Source organism: Polistes canadensis, unplaced genomic scaffold (assembly GCF_001313835.1).
Source record: "Polistes canadensis isolate GaletaPanama2010 unplaced genomic scaffold, ASM131383v1 scaffold_183, whole genome shotgun sequence".
Classification (NCBI taxonomy): Eukaryota; Metazoa; Arthropoda; class Insecta; order Hymenoptera; family Vespidae; genus Polistes; species Polistes canadensis.
Genome location: NW_014569730.1, coordinates 265,997 through 285,683, shown reverse-complemented (window position 1 = coordinate 285,683; position 19,687 = coordinate 265,997). Strand labels below are relative to the sequence as shown.

The window sequence follows — 19,687 nt, the reverse complement described above, 5'->3', positions numbered from 1 at the left end:
TCATTCGTGATTTATAATTTATTTTTAAATTGAGTTTATATAATGATTATTTGACACACGTTAAAAGACATTTCTCTTAATATAATGAAGTAGTATTTCTCTTTCCGAGAATATTTTCGACCTGATGAAAAGATACCAAAAGAAAGGTGGGAGAGAGATGAAAATCCGTTGAAGAGTAAACGAGATAAGGAAAGTTCATTACACTTGGTTCAGTCTACCAAAAGTCTTTTGATATACGATCCTTAGCAGAGGATTCGTACGAACAACGAGTTCTCCGATGGTAGGTAGGCACCACTAAAGCTTTCAAGTTTTAACCATTAGACCATATCGCGAAATTTGATAAACAAGCGTAGAAATACGTAGCAATGCTTATGAAAAAACAAAAAATAAAAAATAAAAACATGACTTTTTGTAGAAAGATATTAATTTAGTTATCTTCTTGTGTGTGTGTGTGTCTTTGAAAGAGGCAATTTAATTTATCCCAAGTCTCTTTCTTTCGAAATTTCTTGCTTTTTCAACTTTAACGATAATATTTAAAATTAGTAAAGAGATTAGGATAGAATTGATTTGATTATAGCCAACCAAAACATATGTATTTGAAATAAATGAAAATGAAATGGCAAATTTGTAATGTAGAGAGAAAGCGACAGGACAGGGAAAGAGGAAATATAATTATAATAATAGCACCGGGGTCGTCGTTTAAGCGTAGTTAATATTCATTATCTCGATTGGTATTCTCTTTTCGCAGTCCGTGTCTTGTTTTGGAGCGCCGCTAATTCAGAGCTTCGTTTCGATTACGTAGGCATCAATAATTTCGAGTGTCCTTGCAAAATTTCGGAAGCAAGGATAGACGACGACGACTTTCGGAGCCTGGAGGGAGTGGCGAACGACAACGTTAATGTCGAGGTATACACAGCAGCCAAATTTGACCTCCTACGTATTTCCAACCGTGCAAGGACTACGACGATGCGACGATGCACTTTGCATGTTGCTTGGATTATTAAAGCAAAGCGAGTGAAACCTAATTATCGTGTACGCTACGACCGCCAACCATCACACATATTTTCTCATTATTCTCTCTATATTCTCTGGCCTTGGTCGAACGATTCATTTTCAACGCTTTCATACTGTTTACTTATGTAACAACCTAACGACTAGGTGTTATCATCGTTGTCTCGACAATCTATCGGATGGATCGTTGTTTCTTTTCTTTCCTTCTCTTCATTGTCTTTTCAAGAAAGCGTATACGTGTTCGCATGACCCACATAGTAGGTGGCATGTGTTTCCACGTCCACAAATCTATAGATGAAAAGAATCAGTTGACCGGAAAACAAGCGATTATGATGTGACGCACGTATAATAAATTTCGTCGAAGGAAGGAAGGAAGGAAGGAAGAAATGTTAGGATCGACGGATATTCGGACATATATATGTGAGTTGTCGAACAATATCTACCTATTTACGAACCTAAATATAATACTTATCTACTATACGTTTTATCTTTGATCTTATGGACTCGCTAACGATCCGGCCTTGAACAATCCTATTTTCGACGTACTATACTATACGTAAATATATAGGTTTTTCTCTCTCGAAGTCTATCCAAAGGGATAGATATCACAATGAAGGATCTTTAGCACCGTCGTGCTAACCGTTCGGATTTGAAACTTCTACCGGTAGAAAATCGATCGAATCGGAATGTATATGTATATGTATATGTATAGATGTGTGTAAGTAGATACTTGCTTGAAGAGAAGACGGAACTTGTACTTGAACTTGATATTAGTAACGCCCACGTGATATAATCTAGAGCGAAGCCAATCGAGAGGGGAATGTAATCGCACAAATATTATTTTTTTTTAATTTTTTACTGATAAAATTACGATCTATATCGGTCACACATAGTTGTAAGCGTTTAATAGAAATTTGCTTTCGATACAAAATTCCTCCTTTCCAGATCACTTGAAATCACCGTAAGTATGAGAAACAATTTTCCCTCTCTCTCTTTCTCTCTCAGGAGACTCCGGTAGTTAATATTACTTACGTCGTAAAGTTCATTAAACGATATTGTAAGATAATACACAAGTACTATCGAACTAATTGCTAGCGTACTTCCTACGAAGCTTGTTTAGTACGTAGTTTCGAAGGAAGTGTAATCGATCTATCTAACTACCTATCGCATCGCCCGTATTTCGGGGAAGAATCATGATTATTATAAGGAAGACGTATTATTAGTCCACAGATAATGAATATCTTTCTACTTTGACAGCAATATAAAGGACAAAGAAGAAGAAAAATATTAGGTAATATAAAAATTTCATGTTTTTGATGAAATAACGTTCGAGTAAAATAATGTAAAGCATTATAGATTTAGAAACAACTAATGTCCGTTGACAATGTAATACTTGATTATGAAAAACACGGTAAAAATGTTTCGCGATTGGATGGCTTAGGTAATGCGAGCAAAGACAACTCGAATAGTTATTCTCGTTAATAGAGATGAAGGCGAGATGGAAGGCGCGTTTGTTAGGTGTAGTAAACGTTAGTTTCGTGCTTTAACTACAAAGCTGAAGCTTAACCGGTACTATTGCAGGGCAGCTCTGACTAACGAACGTCAATCGACGAGAAAAAGAGAGAGAGACATTCGAACGACGAGAGAAGAGAACGAGACTCGGGGTAATATAATGATTGGTCGTCGCGCTGATTTGGACGCTGTTACAGACTCAATTACGCGCCGCGGAACATGGGCCTCTGATATATTTTCCTCTCCAACTCTGTCTCTCTTTTTCTCTATCTCTTTCTCTTGCACGGTAGAACTTTGATCCCTAGCGTGTCGGCGGTCCCAGAATGAAATTAAACAGACTATACGAGCAAATAACGAAAATTAGCGTCCAGTGGCTAACTCGGCTTGATTTTTATCGCTAGCTTTTACAAAAGGTTAAATGAAAAATGAAACTTTTGCGAACGTACGAGTAACTTTGGAAATTTCTTCCAAATGTTCCCTCCTTTATTCTTTATCTTGTAGAATTTCATTGTTATTGGATCTCGTCGTATAGATCGGATCCATGTAATGGCTAGTATTACAATGTATGAGTACCGAGAGCCTGCCTTGCAACCGCATCGCCTTTTCTTCTTATCGAAAAGAAAGATCGCAAAACTTGCTCTTCTCTTATTTCACGACAGAGGAGAAAAATCTTTTGCCTCGTCTATTTGAACGATTATACTTATTTCAGTAAGGTCGATTTGGCCTAAAATAAAAAGTACCTACAATTAGATACATTATATACAATTAGTTATTCCGCCACGTTATCGAGCTAATTGGCCGATGGTGAGTTAGATAGGCAGATTGACAGATAAGAAGAAGACCTATCAAGGGATCGTTAGGAATGCATCTCTTCGCTTGTAATTGGCTTGTCGATGCACTCAATTGCTTAAAATTGCGTATTATCTTATATAAGGTGCGTGACTAATATCAAAGTAGAAGTCATTTTGTGTCATCGACGTCAAGAGAAAAGCAAATCTCTAAACACAAACTTAATTTGCATTCAACGTTTAGGTGGGACGTCGCAGAGACACGATTTTCGTCCTAACACGTTCATCTTTTTGATACGACCTTTGTAAAGTACATGCTTTTATATAAGGCCGGCTATTCTCAGAAGAAGAAGAAGAAGAAGAAGAAGATTCACCTCTCGACACCGCCAAGAAATTCTAACGATCGAGGTCCGCAGGTTAATTGCGACTTCTCGAACGCGTGCGTACACCCGCTCAAGGACTCTTGTGACTCCGAGGGGGGCCCCAAGGGACCCCCGCGTCATTCCCTCCTTTTTCTTTTCAATCTTTGCTCTTTTCGTCTCCACCGTTAACATTTTTCTTTTATCGTATCTCCAGCGATTCGATTTATTCTCTTTCTCGTTTATTTATTGAAATATTTAGTGTACTTTACACACGAATTAAATGAAAATTCCTGACCGCTATTGAGATTTTGTCTCCTCTTTTCTTTTTCTTTCTTTAAATTCATTCGAAACGATCTCAAAGAGAAATTCGACTCGTTCCAAATCCCACAAGGAGAACCCGCGACATTTTCAAAAACGTTTCACAAACGCTTAAAAATTACAAGTCGCGGTTTCTCCTTGTCAGTTCTTTTACCGCGAAAAATCGGTAAAAAAAAGTCTGCATTCCACATGAATTTATTTCCGACGATACGAATAAATAAACGATGCTCTCTCCAATCGATTCAGGCAAGCTCGAAAAGCGCGACGAGTGGTACACCATATGAAAGGCGGATCATTAAAGTTTTTCGGTCGCTTACACCTGCTAGTAACGCGTGCTTCATCGTAGTCATCAAGAAGATCGTGTCTGTTCCGTTCTTTGATATTAAGGGTGACCGATTTTAATCAAAGCATCTACGAATAGCATTGAAATTCGAAAAATATTCCTCGAATCTTCTAATTGTAAGATTAATCTCGACATTTTGTTTACATTGAAAACAATTGAAACAGTCCTTTTTTCAAGCTTTTCCTTCCACAAGCATTTTATCGAGTCTTTTTTATAGTAAACTATAGAAAAACATTAGGTATTTATTAAAAAATCGTAACACACCAATTAGGGAATAGAGTTAGCAGCATCGGTTACGTGCCTGAGCGGGAGCGTACGTAATTGGTTGGATAGCGGGCGTGGGAGGTTGGAAGGGCAAGGAACAACGTCATTAAAGAAGACAGTAATATTGTGTGCCGGGGTTGGGCGAAAAGTGTCGAGACGGTTAGTAGATTTGTTCGGCGCGAGGGTAGCCGGTGGCGCTTTGTTGCTGCGTGTGCGCCACAGGGGGAGAGAGTACAAGAGACGGGAACAGGAACGAAAACGGGAACGGGAACGGGACGGGGACGGGAACGGGAACGGGAACGGGAACGGGAACGGGAACGGAAACGGGAACGGGTACGGGAACAGGAACGGGAATGAGGGTATCCCTGCCTGGCGTAGCCCAGTCGAGTCCCGTGAGTCCGGGCAAGCACGGTGCTCTGTCTCTTTTACCGTAGGTGGTGTGGCGGTGTGGTGGTGGCGGTGGTGGCGGTGGTGGTGGTGGTGGTGGTGGTGTGGTACGCGCGAGGTGCTGGTGTAGGCGTCGTCCGGGACAGAGAGAGAGAGAGAGAGAGAGAGTGAGAGGGGGGGAGAGAAGAAGAGAGAGATCGGAGCCGCCATCCCACGGAGGAAACGACGAGACGTCGTCGCTGTTTCCAAGACTTTTGGCTCGTCCGTCCTCTCGCGACACACCTTCTTACGCGGGGGTCCTTTTCTTCGTCGCGAGTTTTCGCGAAATCGCGACATTTCATATATTCTTCTTCTCAGAGAGGGAGAGGAGAAGGAGAGGAGAAGGAGAGGAAAAGGAGGGTGAAGGTCTTTGTCGAGGACAAAAGAGAGGGAAAGTGAATTTAGGAGGATGTGAAAATTATTAGTAGATACGCGTTTGATGAACGGAGAAAGTGTGATTGTACTGACAGAGGGATAAAGGGAGAAAAATATGTATACGGAGTCGGAGTGAAAGAAAGAGAACCGGCGTGCGTAAGCACGCTTCGAAGAAAGCTAGAGGGGTGGCCAAGGTGCTCTCGGAGTCGGCGATAGGAGTCGGCGATAGGAGGGGGCGACGGGGCCAAAGCTGTCACTTCGATCGCCATTTTAGCAGCGAGGCGTGCGGCTCCCCCGGCAAATCGAAGCGCCCTGCTACCGGACCTAGTCACCGCCGGACCCGTTCACGAACAATACGACGGAACAAGGACCGAAGAATAGGAACTAACCCGGCCGGTAAGCGTGAAACCAAAAAACTGCGAGCGAATGACAATGTACGAGAGAGAGAGAGAGGGAGAGAGAGAGAGAGCAAGGGTTCGCCGCCCCTAACCTCGATGTCGCGCGACCCTTTCTGCACCCTCGCTCTTCGCGCCCCCTCTTATCTTTTACGGAGAAGCTTTAAGGGTAGAAAAGGCGCCGAATTCGAATCGCTCAATCTCCGTGGAATGGATCCGATATACTAATTTGCATAATATTTCTATGACGTCTAAACAATTAGTAACGATTGTGCACGCATCGATGCCTTCTTTCTAGTCTATTCCATGTTTTTCCTTGTTTTTTTCTTGTTCCCCTAAAATAGAGGAACGATCTCGGTAAACGTTTCGCGGTAAACTTTTTCAAGACGAAACATGATCGTTATATTTTTTCATAGATCGGTAGATAGGTAGATGAGATAATCGAACTACGCGTTCGTTTCATTTCGCGATCGCTGTACGTTTTTCTTTTCTCTCCAACTGAGATTCGCGTGGATTATCGTTTTTTCATTAATTGAAAATTATCGATGAAACGTTTCACTCTCGTCAACGTGATTGTTAAAGTTCTTTTCTTACGCGAAGACATCAAATCTAACGAGCTCTGGAATTCTAATCAATATTTGAATAAATTTGGAAATACGTCGCAATCGCGTGTATTTATTGTACAATAAGATGGGAAAAGTAAAAAGAATACAAGAGAGATAGATCGAAATAACTTGAACACGCCGAGAAATCTCGTATGAAGCGTGGGTGACCGCTAGAGTAAGGAGCGACTTGCCAAGGAGAAAGGGATCTTCCAAGATAAAAGAGAAAAGATCTGTGTGTGTCGACGTTCCTATCGACGTTCCTATCGCTGTTAGAATCGACGAGGTGTGCTAAAGGACAAGGTTGCAAAGACGAGACAAAGACGGAAACCATTCGTCATTATCTTCATTTTTCTTGATATTTTATTGATACATTACTGACGAATTACGAGATGTTTCGCATTTCGTACGTGTAAATAATGCGAATGAAATACAGAGGAATTATTCTAAATTAGAAATAGTGTCGAGTTTTTGTACAACTTTACAAGATTTCTGTACAATTGGCTAAAGTGTCTTTTTTCGACGAAAATCCTACGGATTAACGACGTAGAATCGATAATATTAATTAGTCGACTCGATTATTCGGTTCGTTCTGGTTACAGGCAAGTCCAAAATCATTAATTTCAATGGAGCTTTGTGAGATTATATCGTAGCACAGAAAATGTGAATAATGATATATAATATTTCATTTGGTCTTGCGGATCGCTCTCAAAGGGATGAAATCAATCCCTAAAGTGATACGCGTAACTTGAAATCTTTGAATTGAAACGGAGAAATAATGAGCAATATATTATTTGATTTATAAAGTAGTAAATTAATACAGCGTAAGAAACAAATTCCTATCATTTTGTTAGAAAGTTTTTAAGTTCACTTTTTTATCAAATTCTATACAGGTCTAAAAAAATAAATTACTTTTGTCTATAATAATTAGTCACACACACACACACACACACACACACACACACACACACACACACACACACACACACACACACACACGCACGCACGCACGCACGCACACACACACACTTTTAACTCGACAAACGAATAAAAATAGTTACGAATAGTAAAGAGTTACAATCACTCGAGAACTATGATAATAATCCATTCTGCGTTTCAATGATGATCAAGAATAAATAATAGTCTAATCGAATTGATTTGCAGGTACGAAAGCAGAATCTTGGTTCAAGGATAATCCGGCAAAGAGAAATAGAAGGAAACTCTTCCTTTTCTTTTCTCGACTTTTTTCTCAAAGAAGAGAAAAGAAGAAACGAGGAGGAATCGAAGACTCGCGATGCTTCTGCGCGTTTAAAAGGTCTGCTCGCGCGACTCGGAACGAGATATACTTAGATAGATAGTTAGATAGGTTAGTTAGATAGATAGATAGATAGATGGATGTATAGATAGATAGACAGATAGATAGATAAGTAGATGGGTAGATAGGTAGATAGGTAGATAGGTAGATAGGAAGGATAGGATAGGTATATAAATCAGATAGATAGATGTCGTGTCGCGTGTGTCCTTGCTAAAGAAGAAGAAAAAGAAGTAGAAGAAGAAGAAGAAGAAGAAGAAGACGAGGAAGAATAGAGGAGAAAGAAAAATAAAAGCAAAAGAAAAAGCCTTTGGTACTGCGAGAGAAGAGAGCTTATTTTAACGCGATGCCAGCCAAAGTCGACGAAGGATTTTTGAAAATAATCATTTTGACCAATTTTGTATATTAATCAATTAATTGTTTTTCATCGATTTCGATAAAATTCTTGTGCTTGAACAAGGATAATAAAGATTAAAAGGTAAATAAGAACGGAAAGAAGGAAAGAGAGGAGCAGTTTGATTATAAAAAAAGAGTGTACAGTCGAGTGGGTGCGTGTACGTGTGTGTGTGTGTTCTTTTCGTCGTCGTCGTCGGCGGCGTCGAAGTGAAGGGGTTGCATAGAGCTTCCGGTGGATCGAAACTTAAGATTGGGGGGGCGTACGAGACTGAATTTGCCCCCCCAAACCGCACCGAATCTCTCTCCTTCGCTTTCGCGTTTGACGCGAAAGCAAGCGGAGCCTGCAGCTCTATCGAGTTCCTTCCAAGTGTTCCTCATCTTCCGCTCTTCGTGAGAACTACCACGCCGTTCTTTTGTGGGTAAGTCGAATTCTTTACGATTTTATTTTCCTTCTTCTTCGTCTTGTAGAAAACGTCGAAGAATTGAGGCGATGAGGGTTTTCAAAGAAAACGTTCCATCTTTCTTAATCGACTTTTTTTTTATTTTTTTCTTCTTTTTTTTTGTTTCAACGTACTTGTTATAAGATTAAACAAGTCTAGCTCGATTTATCCTTCATTTTCGAATAATAACTCTCGAATATAAGAACTTTCGAGACGCAATAAGAAAGTTTAATCGGGAAGAGTTTAGTCGAGAAGATTTGATTAAAGGACATAAATGTAACCGTTAACTTATATGACTGGTATTTTAATGTAACCGTAATAAAAGTACGAACAAGTTGTTTCGTGCCATCCTATAAGATAATTCATTCGCTAGGTCAAGCGTTTCGTCCGAGTTTTCGGCAGTAACACTTGTGGAATTCATCCTGTTCCCTATTGCATAAACAATTGCAGAGGATTTCAATTTCCTAAAATCATTTACAATGACAATTATATTGTCATCTTCTTTAATTATACTTTTAACAGATTAACGGATCTCAGTAAGAAATATTGTAGGAAAAACAAGAAATTTTAACGCGTTAGATTTGAAATCGAAGAAAACTTGTATACACCATAGCGTTACCATTCAGTGTCGGTATATCCGCTCGAGAGTTCAAGATAAAGAAATAAATAAACGGTCTTCCTCGAAAGAAACGTGCGTCTTTGTTCTCGATCGTCCAGCATGGTTTCTCTCGTGTCAGGGTTTTATTCACAAGAGTAAAGAAAAGGGCGAACTTTGTACAGGATGCTCGTGCCGAAAAACGCTTCGGATTACGTTCCGTTTGTTTACCGTGATCGTAGTCGAGCCTCAAAAGGTTAGTCTTCTTCGGGAATAAGAGAAAGATAGATTTTACACGAGATAATATTGGCGTTATTGCGTAACACCCTGTTTTCATCTTCATACATGAACGTGCTCTAACGTTTGGAAAATGATTACGATTAATAAATATTATTTTCATTGGAGATAAAAGTTTGTTTAATTAGTAACTTTGTTACCGAATATGGATTGAAAATATTGTATCTCTAACGATCAGCTTGGTATCGATGATTACAAAAGGACAAAAAATCTATAACACAGGTAGGTGGCTTACACCTAAACCACGACGTAATACTAGGCTACATATTCGTCGACAAATTCTGTGAAAACATCAGAGAGAGTTCCAACCATATCGACGATATAAATTAGTTGACGTTGATGAGTAGCAAAGTTGAAAGCGGCGAAACTAGCCGCATTTGACGGCGAGTTTTCCTTGTGCGTAGAATTAGATTCGAGTTCGTATTTACTGGCACAAGAGTTAAAGAGGAAGAGAAAGATATTACGGAAACGCGAGCATCTACGAGATTAAGTTGTTTCTACGTAGAACGACCGTAAATATTCGTTACATCGTTAAGGATCGAGTGAACTCGTTCAATTTTTTCGTTTAAATATATTTTTCCCCTCTCTCTCTCTCGAGAGAGAGAGAAATACATCGAATTTAGAGCTCGATTCCATTTATAGATAAGTTTAGTAAGAGCCCTTTTGCTTACTTTGATTCAATTAAAAATGAAGGTAAAAAGAACCGATGGTCTCCTGAAATTCTGTCTCTGGAAAGAATTTGGATCCAGTCTCGAGGAAAAAATGAGCGTCGACGGAGCTGACGGTTTCTTGGTATGAAATAAGAAAAAAAGATGTAATAAGAGACATATCCCGTTCATAGGGAATTCATAATTGCGCGGCTTCGTTAGCGGTCACGCGGTAACGTCCGGTTTGGAAGTTAATCGACGATGAAAGAATTTTGTTCGGTCGGTCGGCAGGGAGATATACCTAGTTTCGGAGCCAGGTTTCGTGGCTCCGACCATTAAAAGCCGTACTGACGATGCGGTTAGCTTCAAAAAGTCTATAGTTCGGGCTTCCGTCGGAGCTACTGTGGCCAATTTCGCTTGGAAAATACAAGGAAAAGAATGGACAGCGGCTGTTTGATGCGCTGGAAATAGAGTCGAACGGGATCATCACGCTCGAGTGGAAATTAGGAGAAGGCGAAAAGCATGCGAGGTTACCTCGTCGAGAACACCCAACGAGCAATAAAAACTCTTCAATCGCTGCTTTGCCTTTTCTCTTTCTCCTTTTCTTCACGGGAAAACCCTTTTGAAATAGTGCTTACGATAATCCGATCGACGAGGGAAAATGCGAACATGCTCGTTTGGGGTCGAAGGGAAAGGGGTAGAGGAGAGAAGGTACCTGAAATAACAGGGAGTGTTCGTCGGATTACACGATGTATTTGTTCGGAGGGTTACTCCTGCTGGACGTTGGACTCTTCTCTTGTTTCGTTTCCTTTTCCTACTCGCGGAGTCTGCTTCTTTTCCAAACACGTGTTTTCAAATCGTTTGATCTTTATCGAATCCTTCCATGTTCCAATTTTCTAACTTTACTTTTACATCATATTACAACTTGACGATCTCATCGTCATTCGACGTCGTCAAATCTCCTCAATAAGATTAATAATATAGCGTGTAGAAACGGGTAGAATTGCATCGCGATGCACCGCGGCTCTCAGGTCGGGCCGGCCTGTAGAAGAAGGATCGTGTGATGCAACGACTTTTGAAGAGGAAAGAATTGGGTTTGGCCACGACTCGGACGAGGTGTACAGCTATACATACATGTACCTACACACGTTTGAAGTGTGCGCGTGCACGAGGACGAGAAAGAGTCCTAGATTCTTGCTTTCGGATCCGTGAAAGGGAGTGGTGGGGGAGCCGGGTGGCTCGGCAGTCCCACGGGGCCTCTCGCGTCCTCGGTTTATACCAAGGAGGGCGGGAGGGCTCTCAACAAGCTCTGCGATCCTCTTCTCGGCGGCGGCAGTCCTTTCGAATCCATCCTTTCTCTCTCGTCGCTCTCTTTCGCGCTTCGTTGCACCACCTTGGCTACATATTTCACCGTTGTCACGACTCGAACTCTCCTCTGGATTACTGCAAAACGTCTTGTCCGACCTCGCTGATAATGAGAAGGCTAGCGACTGCGCGCTTCTCTTTCTTTTCCTTCCATTCTCTCGCTCTCGCTTTCTCACGGCACGGACTCTCGGGTCAATGTATTCCATCTCTCGTGCTCCTTTCCTTCTTTCTTTATCGTTTATTTTGGAAATTTACAAACTCGCAGGAATGAATCTCTCACGCGTCCTTTTTAATAATATTATTAATCGATTCTTCGAGTTGGGGTTTATACACTTTTGAGAGATTATTTCAATCGAGGACAACTGACGCCTACCTATTGAAGAATCTCAATAAAACGGGGATGTGAGACAAAAAAGAGGAGAGAGGGAGGGGAGGATAGGTCTTGAAGTATCTCGTGACCCAACTTCAACCTGTTCCTTTCTATCGGTCTTCTTTCTCTTGAGAGTCCGGACAGAGGCTGCTGTCAGTTTCGTTCGGTCCCTCGCTCGGCCCCTCGTTCGGCCCCTCGTCCGTCTTCCTCCTTCTTCCTTCTTCCAACTTCCACCTTCTCCGTACGTTTCCCTTCGTCTCTCGGTATGCCTTGTCGAAATATATCCCTGTTCTCTTTCATACTCGAACTCTTGCCAAGGTATTTCTTCCTCCCTTTTTTTCTCCCTTTTTTCCTTTCTTCTCCATACGTATATATATATATATATATATATATATATATATATATATATACACACGTTTGCGCGTCTGGAATTCGAATGCTCGAATTACTTCTTGGGCCTCCGTAACATGAATTTTCGATCCGAAGCTAAAAGAGGAAGGAAATGAAAATAAAAAGCACTAGAATGAGTGAGACGATGAAGAGGAGGAGGAAGACAGAGGAAAAAACATAGCTGGAGTCACCGGTATGGCATCGAAACGCTTCGAAACGATATACGAGAGAGATAAGCGTGGTTGGAATACGCTTTGATTTAACCGAACGGATAGTTGCCAAATACATCGAGCTTACTGCTTACAAATCGGTGGACCTGCGAAACGTAAGGCATAATTACATTAGGCATCATTTCTTTCTAACGCTTTGGATTCCTTCGACTAGGTATACATTCTCGTGGCTCTCGAAAGAATTATGTTAAGAACGAACACGGAATATGCCATGCAACATGGAGGATGCAATTCGGATGTATCGCGTTGGACCGTGGAACGTGACGTTTCGAAATGGATTCGGCCGATTCGAGAACGTGCCGAAGATTCGAATGGATTTTCTCGCGTTCGACCAACACGCATTTTCCTTTTTTTCGTATCCTTCTTTGAATTTTCCTCGACAATCGTTTGTCTACTTCAGAAAAGATCGAGCAGAGCGAGGAACGAGGAAGCAAGAGTCAAGAGAGAGAACCTTTAGCGTTCGGTGAAAGGAAAATTGTGACGCGTCGGTATCATCGTAATTACCACCTATTATTTATGTACAAGAGAGTAATCGAACTGCTCCTAATATCTCTGAGGATCATCGTCTTGCAAAAATAACGACATTTATTTATAACAAACGGAATCTTCTTCCTAAGGCTTGGTTTAAACTCAAAAACGTCGTTAAGAGAAAATTTAAGTGCAACCGGACGGAGCTTCCGGTAGATTTGCAAATAAAATCACGGCGTATTTGACGTTTTGTTCGTAGAGTCTCCTTCTCTCGGATTGAAATTCGAATCCGTTGGTACGTTTGTCGAGAGTCGCTCGAACGAAGCGAACTCTCCGACTGGAATCTGTATTGCGCTTTCCATTGTGACTCTACGAACGAATTCGTGGGATATCTCCAACTTGGAGTAGCTCTCCCTCTTTCTCTTTCCCTCTGTCTTTCCTTATCGAGAAATACGTTGGCATTCGTACACGGACGCTCAATCCTTTTCATTCCTGTACGAACCTTTCGTCCTTTCTCTGCCTTCCCTCCTTCTGATCGGCTCTTACTCTCTTCTTCTCCGTTTTCCTTTTCGTCAGAGTTTTCTACTTGGCGTAGTTCGTTTTCTCTGAGCACATTGTTTCCCTATCTTTCTTTCTCTCTGTCTCTTGTTCCTCCTCTACTTCTATCTATCCGTCGTCTCTCGGTTCGTCTCTCGGTTCGTCTCTCGGTTCGTCTCTCGGTTCGTCTCCCGGGGCCTCTGGCCGCGTCTTTCTTCCAACTTGGAGCTATTCCCCTTCTACAAGAATTCTCTTCTCCTACCATGTCTTTCATGTCGCCTCGGGCTTTCTAAACTTTACCATCTGAAAGACGAAAGAAGAAGAAGAAGAAGAAGAAGAAACTTAACTTCACTTCTCTTACTCGCTATCCACTGTCCCTACCTATCGATCTTTTCTCTCTCTCTCTCTCTCTCTCTCTCGTTCCCCCTTTGACACCGACTTGCTGACTTTTCTCTTTCTCGCTTTCAAGGTACTTACTCTCTCGTTCTTTTTTCTCGTTTGACGCTCTCTCCATTATCCGTACCTAGTTGGAATTCGTAGCGTCCCTCTTCGATGGGCAAATTTGTGTACGGGCAAATTACGTGCTCGTAAATTGCACGCATTATTTTGGAATGTGCTTTCTCTGTTTTCCTTTAGCGAATAATTAAGCGATCTCCGAAGGACTTTGTAGACGAGTCGCGCCTTTGGTTCGTCGTCGGTGCGAATCAAAGTTACGCGCTCCTACGGACGACTGATCTGTGAAAGAAAAGTACCAAGTCCAGGATGGAAAGGAGAGAATCGGACCGTGAGCACCGGCACGAAACGTCGTGATTTATCGTCTCAACGCGCCTACTGATTTATGATCTTGGGAATGAACCCTAGGACGGCCTTCCCGAAGCACCTCGTCGTCGTAGCAGCTCCTGGTGATGAGCGATGGGACGTTTCCGATAATGTCGAGTACCGCGACTCGAGAAAATTATTGCTACTTCGGGAAAAGCGTCGCTCCGTTCCCGTCCCGGTTCACAGGACGTTTATATCTACCGGAATGGAATGAAAGCCGAACGCTCTTTCGTGTCGTTAAATAATCTATCGCGCCAAGCCACCAAATCCTCGGACTTTCGATTAATTGTCTTCAAAAAGAAAGAGAGAGAGAGAGAGAGAGAGAGAGAGAGAGAGAGAGAGAGAGAGAGAGACAATTATTCTGTGACTATCGGGATTTTCCAATAGATCCAACTCGGTTCTTTCAAATTTTCTAGTTATATTATGTCATTGACGGTGGGGGTGGTGGGAACAATTTTCATCATTGGAATTATAAATCAGACCTTTCTCCCTTAATCTTTTATCGTCCTCTACTCTCCCTCTCTCTCGGACGGCCAATGTAGCGGCAAGATTTTTTCAAAGCTGGCAAATGGCGCATGAAGATAAATTCGGTCTTGCTAGAAGGTTTAAAACGATAATGTTGCTTATTCGCCGACACGGCGATTTAGAAGGATCGCGTACGTCGCGTTAATCTCAACCGCGAAAACTTAATGTCGTTTAAACGAGGGAGACAGCGAAATAGAGAGAGAGGGAGAGGTCTTCTTTTTCTACCCTATAAATTTTCAAGTACAATGTAGCGAGAAACTGTAAGATGCGTGTCGTAAAAAATTCTTAAACGCTATGTGCCCTTAAAGGGTTACATGGGTTTGGGACTTTAAAAAAGAATTTTTTTTTTATCTTTTTGAATTCTACAACTCATCTAGAATATTGTATTCAATTTTGAAGTCGATAGGAGTAGTAGTTTTAAAGATAGAGCCTTGGGAAGTTCCACTCTTTAATGGCTCTTATACCAGCACTCAAATCTTTAAACGCGTTTTTCTCAAAACGCTTTTTCTAAAGTCGGTTGTCAAGATTTCTCGAAAACTATTTAACCGATTTTGATGAAATTTGCTACACGTCTTCGTGATACTATTGACAAGGACTTGTACGAAGGATTTTCGTTTTTTTTCATAAAATCGAATTTTAAGAAACCAAAATGTGGTGCAAATTGTAGCGAAATTTGAATGTTCTTGCTAAAAACGTTGCCAAAAATCCAAATTTCAATTTTTTCTTTTCCCTTCGTCCAGTTTCTAGTTTTAAGTATTCACTAAAAGACCCTATTTTTTCAACAGAAAAACCCCCACCGTTCTGCTGTCAATGCGAAAATCCTTTTTTTCGGTGGGGTCACCGGAAATGACGTCGCAATAGCTGAGTTTAAAATATTTTTGAACCAAAATTTTAGAAAATGTTCTTTAAATATGTATCTTAAATGCTATAAAAAGTTTGAATAAGAATTCCATTTTTTATATAGAAAAAAAAATTGTTGAAAATATGCTATTTTTTCCCGGTGTAAACCCATGTAACCCCTTAACCCATCAACGAGTTTATAATCTGACGTAAGGTTGGAGTTCTGGGAAAATTCCATAGTTTTCTTCTCTCTCTCTCTCTCTCTCTCTTTCTCTCTCTCTCTCTCTCTCTCTCTCTCTTTACATTTGTTTCTTATAAACTCGTGCTTAGTGAAACCGTTAATTACGTCATAATCGAGGGGAGTAAGAAATGTTCACCGAAATATTTTCTCTCGTCTCGTGGTTCGTGGTCGAGAAACGTACTCGCATGTAGTAGATATGCAGAGAGAGGATAAAAGTCGCGAGTGTTCGTTGAACGCGATGAAAAGGGAGAGCGAAGCGAGATCGATGGATAGATAGGCGAATAGATAGGCGAATAGATAGCTGTGTAGATATAGACGAATGGATAAAAGTGAGAGAGAAAGGATCAAAATTATTTATTACGTACAAGAGATACGATCTTATCGGCTATTCATAGAACCGAAGCAAATTCATCTCTTTGAAAAGGGATTTAACTCGAAATGAAATTTCGAGTCTTTTTATTTGACTCGCAGTCGAGATTTTTCCGTGTTCGAAGATATCGATTAGAGGTACTCGTCGTCGATGGTCGAATCATGGAAGCGGCTAAAGTCAAATACGCGCTAATTTATTTTTCAATCAACTTATTCCACCTAGTATAGGGTGGTATGGGATAATAGGTTAGGACAAAGACGATAAGCTAATAGCGAATCTTGCACTTTCGTTCTTCATTCGGTCGACGTAGTTCGGTTGCCGAAGGTTGCGCTGCACGCAGCACGTGCCATTGCATAGGTGCGATGCAGCTTGCGAGTGACACGTGTGCGCGTGCTCTCCTATTCGCTTCGCTCCCGTGTCTCTACGCAATCTTGCAAAAACGCTAATGATGTAATATATCATTATTTTTTCTTTTGGTAAAAATCGTTAATTATGAAAAACAAGGAGAATCTCTCTCGCACCTCCCCCCCCCCCTCCTCTCTCGCTCTCTCTCGTGGAAGCAAATGGAACAGTGCTCCTGGCGGAATTCCGAGAGAAGATTGAAATGTTTAAATAGAGAAGGTCGTTCGTGTGTCTTGACATACAACAATACATAGACGAGTGCAAGTGAATACATCGCGTGTAAAATGTAGTCGGAAACGTAACGTTGTAACGACACGGTTAATTATGCCATTCCTCGCGTGTATTCGTTTCGCAAGTTATACGTATTCGGTTGGCACAAAGGACAGACCTACATTCGTTGCAGCGTTAATGCGAATCTTGGATGGAGAAGGACGTTCGTGATTTTCCTTCTCTCTCCCTCGGTTGTTCGTTCAACTCGTTTCTATCCGCGTTGGCGGCGTTTTCATCGGTGTTTCCATCGGTGTGTCGCTTTTGACGGAGAATACGAGCAAGAACATACATACGTTACGCTTGAAAACGAGAGCTCCTCAAGAAAGTCAAGAAAGTTATCTGAAAAGTGGCGTTGCGTAGGTACGTTGCGGTGACACCTACCGTGCTCTTGCAAATAAATAAATAAGGAGAAAAAGTCTAATTGTAAAGATTTCATTTCGTTGGAAAATATTTTTCTCTCCTTATGTTTTTCCTATGATTACTCGTCTTGCAGTGCGTAGTGCAGAATTGAAGACAAATCTATGTCCGCTTTCGGCCTTTTATCGCGAGGGTACACTGGCTCTTTATTATCGATACGATCAAAGCGGCTTGTATCAGGGTTTTCACGAGTGTCGTTAAGTCCTTTGAAAAGGCGCGAAACGACGCGACCGACTGCGTCAAGGATGAGGACGAGAAAAAAGACGTTCAATCTTCATCGGCTTTCATCGACGCTCAAAGATGGTCACCATGGTCACGAGCGCAAGAGGAATCGATTCTCTATGCACTATGACTCTAATGTAAGTTTTTCTCTTCCTCGTCTTAATCCACTTCAAATCTACTCTTCTCATTGATATATTCTTCTTCTTATTATTTTTTTCTTCTCTTATTACAAATCAACGATCTTATTTCTAGTCTCGGCTAGTTTGCTTATTATAGACAACCAATTTTCTTCTACTCGACGAGCTTTAAAATATGGGTGAATCGTTGTTGCACCCATTCTTAACGACCGACATTCGTTCCAAGACTCTGTTTTCGTAAACAATTAAATGCTGATTAAATGACGTATTTTTAATTATTTTTTGTTGCACCAATTGTTCGATCGGACGGTTTTCTTTTGGCTGCGATGATCGAAAGAAAGAGAGAAAGAGAGAGAGAGAGAGAGAGAGAGAGAGAGAGAGAGAGAGAGAGAGAGAGACGGTATCCTTTTTCTTTGTGTCGGTGAGCCGACCTGGCGCGTTAATCTCTTCTTCAAGGGTTCCACTGAATTGGATGATTCAGGTGAAGTTTGCTGGGAGTACATACTCCGCTCGTACCGAAGGGGGTTCGCTATCTCCTCCTCCTCCTCCTCCTGTTTCTATGAAAAGGGGTTGGAAACCCTTCAGGGTGTGCGTTGCCAAGGGTTCGATCCCCCCGGTGAGCGTTAAGTCTCGTTTTCAGCGCTGCGACATAACGAGAGCGTTGGATAGGCTGGTGGATGCATGCAGTTGCGACAATAACGAGAGAGAAAGAGTGGAGTAGATTGGAGCGAGGCTAAAATTTCATACGAGTTACAAACTTAATCAAACGAATCGACGATGCGTGTCGTAGTCTCGATCATACGCGCACACATATTTTCTTTTTGTAATTTTTCTTCTCGTTTGTAGCCCTATCGTTCCGTTTTTACTCTGTTATATCTCGATCGTATTCGAGTTCATGTTCGAATTTTGACATTTTCGAAAGAGATAAAAAGAAAATGTAAGAAAGTCTTGGCACGCGTGTTCGTGTCTAACGTAAGGTCAAGGGCTCGAAGTCGTCCCGACAAATGGTCCTTGTTAGATCAACGCATGGGATATTCACGAAGGAGGAAAAGGATTAGGTGGCGGAAGAGAACAATGAAATGGACGTATCATCGACGCGTACATTCCATATATATGAAATATGGATACGAGAATATGAGTTATAATTTATTATTGTTGCATCGACGACTTGTCCTGTGAGTAATGGGTAGTAATGCGCGCGAAATCGGATCGATATCGCGTTTGACGCCAAAGAACGAGGAAACTATTCGAGTAGAACAGTGTATAATATACAATACAGCACCTAATCCTTATACCTTATCCTATTTAGAAATAATAACGATTAGAGGAGGAGAAAGTATTATTTCAAAAAGAAATGAATATTCAATCGTAAGAGATAAGATTCAATCGTAATCCAATGTTGGGTCGTTTCCATTAGTAAAAGTTTGAGAAGACGAGCGATGGTTCGTGTTTCATTGAAGAAACGAGAGCCTTGAATCGAAAGAGACACGTCCGTGGCTCGTGTAAGCGCCACAGCACACCAACTATGTATAGCATAGGATTTACACACCGCAGACGGTTTTAATGTCCTTAACCTTTGCTACCGACTCGTGCAAACGTGCACACATAGACGAGTTAGGTATAATGTCGTGTCGGCTCGGGGGAGGATGAGCTCGCACGCACTTATCTACATACGTATGTATATACAAATAGATGTACATTCGGTTTAGCTATAACTATGTACTTAAACTATAGCGTTTATGTATCTATGTACCCTACGACGTACATACGTACGCAATGGCTAAAGTATACCAGCATAATGTATTATTTGGATTACGCGTTGTAATCGCGTGCTACGTATGATGGACGTATACGTCCGATAAGAGGAGAACAATGATAGACCGACGATGAGATTAGGGCTACGTCGAAAACCGTTTCGTCCGAATAAATCGATTTTCCCTTTCTCTCTCTCTCTCTCTCTCCCTCTCTCTCTCTCTCTCTCTCTCTCTCTCTCTCTCTCTC

At 41.3% G+C, this 19,687-nt stretch overlaps 1 protein-coding gene across 2 annotated transcripts in view; it reads left to right on the top strand.

Moving 5' to 3' along the window:
• The first annotated feature begins 8,212 nt into the window (after positions 1 to 8,212).
• The window catches only part of LOC106789446 (plexin-A4), a 161,979-nt gene continuing 150,504 nt past the window's right edge, over positions 8,213 to 19,687 (top strand). For both annotated transcript variants that reach the window (XM_014753641.1, XM_014753642.1), the window contains exon 1: positions 8,213 to 8,523. The gene's annotated coding sequence lies outside the window, so the exon portion shown is untranslated. The remainder of the gene's footprint in view (positions 8,524 to 19,687) is intronic.